Consider the following 4,679-nt stretch of genomic DNA (forward strand, 5'->3'; position numbering starts at 1 on the left):
TTTCTTTTAATACGTTACTAATTATTTACGATCATTACCTTTTAAATTGCAGAAAAAAATGATGGAGATGCAGTCGGCTTCTGAGGAATCCTCTCCTAGTGACATAGACATATCATGCAAATGCTCAGGCCGCAGTCTAGTATGACAAGAGGTTTGGGACGATCTATCAAGCATAAATGTTAATCCTCCTCAACCTCATCAGCTTCACAAATTAATAATCTTACGACCGATTTAGAAGCTGCACGGCGTGAGAATGAGTATATGAGGTCGAGACAGCAAGAGTTAGAGTCTCTCTTAGAACAACAGTCTCATTTAGAGACGTGTTTGCAGGACCAACAGAGAGACCAGGAGGAAAGAATACGCAGTGAAGTGTAAGACCAAGTGCAACGGGAAATGATGGTGCAAATGGAGCGTGTTATGTCGTTACAATAGAATCCCCGTGGGCGAGGGAAAAAGAAGAAATAAATTTTATCAATATTTCTGACTAGTTTTAATATCTAATTTTGTGCTTTTATAAGACATTGTTACTTGTTAATTGGGTATGTAATATGATATAATTGGTATTATATTTTTAAATTTTATGAAATTAGTATTTCTGATCTGTACGTTCGAATGTAAATAAAAATTGTTTGAACGTTAGTTCACACTCTAACAAACGTTCGAACGTAAATACAATTGGATCGTTCGAACGTCAAACTATACGTTCGAACGTCCTCACGCTAAAACGAACAAACCGTTTGAACGGTAAAGCGATTAACGTTCGAACAAAGAACTTGCATTCGAACGCTCCTTCGTTTACATTCGAAATAACATCCGAACATTAAATGCGCTAGGTTTGAACATTTACGTTTACGTTCGAACAAATATTCGAACGTTTATTGTAATTAACATTCGGACGCATTAACATTCGAACGTAAATATGATACGTTCGAACGATATTCAACGAACGTCAAATTCTCTCATTCGAACGCCAATCGGTCGAGTATAACGTTCGAATGTTTGATTTTACATCTGAACGTGATTTTTTGTGACAGTTCATAACCGTCACAAAAAAAGGAACGTTCGAACGTTGTACCGAACGGAACACTTCCAAGCGTCACTAAAAATATTTTTTGTGACGGTTGAGCAGTAAACCGTCACTAAATGTTTTCTGTGACGCACTTTAGGTGACGGTCGTGGTGACGGTTTCAAACCGTCACCAAATATGTTTAGTGACGGTTTGCCATTTTTTTGTGACAGTTTCCTCTGTCACAAAAGACACATTCTGTTATAGTGTATATATATATATATATATATTATCCTGTATAATATCAAACTAATTAATGTTATTTTTATTATATCAAGAAGATCGTGATCATCAGATAATCAACCACCCTAAATTCATCATGTTCATAATCACTTCCAAGTAGTACTCCAACATCTACTTTGTCAATAAGATTATATTATGAAATGTGTAGTCGGTCATTATTAATCATGTTGTCAGAAACTGATCAATAGACTAAAAAAATCATGAAATCGAGTAAATGTCAAACTCATTGGTAATGAGTCAATGACTTTTTGGTCTAACAACGATTCCACGTGCATGCTTTGCGGTTCAAGTGTTACTGTTTCCCTTGCCATTAGAACACCCATAAATCATATCTATATATATTATATATATATACATATATATATACTAGGGAAAGGCATCAGGTGCATTAGTCCCGGGGTGCACCTGACATAATGATTTAAATAAAAAAAAAGAAAAAGAAAAAGTCAGTAGCTTATTTGTTTGGAAAAAAAAAATACAAGGTTAAAGAAAGACAAAAAATTTAGATTAAAAAAAATATAAACTTCAGCAAAGTATGAGCATTGGTCTGCATCCATATTGGATTATCTATTTACTCTCTATATAATAATAAAATATTATTAATTTAATATTAAGAGCATTTTGATAAAACATGATCATTCATTAAATTTTACAATGAAGCTACATATCAAATGATCAAGGTTCTTAAAAACCTTTTGATAAAACAAGATCCTTCATTAAATTCTATAATGGAGCTACACGTCAAACGGTCAAGGGTTTTAAGAGGCTTTTAGTAAAACAAGACTTAACGAACTTAACGAAAAACAAGAAAAATTAACAGAAGTAGTTACTATTCACAGTTAGAAAGCCACTTATTATAATAGAGTAGATATAGGTCAATGCCACTCATGATCTAATCGCAGATGGAATCTTATAATTTTGTTGAACGCATGTAGTCATATATATAATCTCTTCAGGGGGACCACAGTAACTTGAGTCTTGAGCCATACATTAATGCCCACTTGCACACGACTCCCAGTACTAGTGTTCTTCTTTCAAACTGCGAGTACGTCTTTTGAATATTCTACTAATGTAGAGAGCAAAAATATTTTAAGTTTATAAGGGTCCTGATTTCGTAGCAATCAGCTTTAATTTAGAGGAAATTAATTAACCTGAACAATCCTTTTCATGGTTCCCAAATGTCAATCTCGAGATCATCTTCATGTTACCTTTGTCTCCCGTTCACCAATTTATTTTTAGTTTCATGTTATTGTTTCCAAGTTATTCTCAGTAGCCTTTCACTCTAAATATCAACCAAAAGGCTTTAAATTGATTGCACCACTTTCGTCACGTACTGGCCAGGGAGCCAAGATTTTCTCTCCACGCATTGGTCTTAATTTATCGTTTTGCCTGCAGAACTCTAGCTAACGAGTCAAAACCGGCCCCAACATCTACGGCATCCACCTTCAATTAATTCTAAAGTTTGCTTTAGAAAAGAAAGAAATGTTGGGCGAAGAAAATGGAAACAAAACTAGTACTGTCACTGTCATTGTTTTTTCTTCTTTCTGGCATGAAGATGTAAATTCTGTAATGCCCGCAATGTGCTAGGCTTGAGTGTTGCCATTTATATAACTTTACATATTACAATATGCAATTAATGAAAGAATAAAAGTCAGTAAAGTAACGTACAGAAGCTAAACATATATAGAAAGTGAGAGAATAAGATAAAAATGATCCAGCCGTTTATGGAGAAATATAAAGCGTGGATTAAACTAAGACTTGGGATGGCTAGGGAAAGGTTTAGAGGTGTTGGTGAAGCATATGGTGGTGGTGTGGTGGTGGTGGTTGGCAGTGGCGGTGTGGGCGACTATTGGAGGCCAAACTACCCAAATAAAAAATGAGCAAGAGGGGCTTCAACGATGGCGGATCAGAGCTGAGGTTGGGTGATTTAGGTGGCTGGAGGGCCGATGGTGGTGTTGTGAAGAGATGGTGGCTAACGACGGCGCGACAGGGGCACTAGAACCAAAAAGGGTCGTGGCTTGGATTCCCTCGTGACTGTTAACGAGGGCACGAGAGGGGTTGAGATTGGAAGGGAATGGATGCCTACCGGAGGGGAAGAGAATGGGCCGGGTGGTGTTGGCCACGCCGACGTACAGTGGCGCATTGAGGGGAAGAATAAACGGAATGGGGAGAGGGAAGAAAGAAGCCCAAGGGCAAAAACATACAAATACGGCTAGGTAGACCAAAATTTGGGTGTACAAACAGGGGCAAAATGGGAAGAAAAATGGTGAGACGAAAATACTTTTCATACTTCATTCGCACTTATATATATAGTAGATATATATATATATATATGTATGTATGTGTTTGTGTGTGTACACTTTATTGAGCTTGTGAGCATACACTTTATTATCACAATGTGTGGGGTGTGTGACTCAAGTGGTGAATGTCCAGGCGCCATGGTCTTTGCCGAAGCGGAGGCTAGGGTGCCACAGTAATCCCATAAAGCAGTAAGCTGTAAGTCGCTGCCCATTACAATAGTTCTTCTATGTGAAAATTTAAAGAGAAGTAGCAAATGATGTGCTTAAGCTTGTTCTATCTGCTTGCTTCCAACTTTTAAAAGTTTCAAAATTATTTTAATAAAAAAATTAAAATATATAATTCTTTCCAAGGAAATTTACATACTGATCTTAAACTATTAAAAAAAGAATGAAGAGATTTTTGTAATAAAAGAGTATTAGATATATATATATATATATATTTATATATATATATATGCTCATTGATTCCTCATGTAAACCCAAATTTTTTAATTTAATTTGTTATGTTGTACATACGGTTAAATTAGTTTTGAATATCAAAATATGACTTTTCATTAGTCATTTTCTTTGCGTTTTATTTTGAGAATTTAAGTTGAACAATATAGAAAGCCAAAAACTTTAAATCATAAACATTATTAAGACTAGGTTTCAAAAAAAATAAATTGAACAAATCTTTTCAGCTTTTAATATTGTTGAGACAAGGTTCCGAAATAATAATAATAATAAAAGATGATGACTCTATTATAATTTTTTTGGTAGTCTATATTTAGAATGGATGTGATTATTAATGACTTTTACTTGTTGAAAGAACATTGAGATCAATTTACCTATTAACTATTTTTATTTTTTATTTTTTATTCAGACTTGAAACTCATTATATATTTATATATGCATGCTTTTAAGTAATCATTTAATTTTTGTTATATACAAATTTTTATATATCATTCTCCCTACAAAAGAGAGCAATTATTTGCTTAAGTAATATATATGGAGTCTTTAGTTTCTTTTTTGCCAAAATAATCTGACAAGTAAATATTATAATTTTAATACATCATTAATGTTTGTAACTA

Source organism: Juglans regia, chromosome 13 (assembly GCF_001411555.2).
Source record: "Juglans regia cultivar Chandler chromosome 13, Walnut 2.0, whole genome shotgun sequence".
NCBI lineage: Eukaryota > Viridiplantae > Streptophyta > Magnoliopsida > Fagales > Juglandaceae > Juglans > Juglans regia.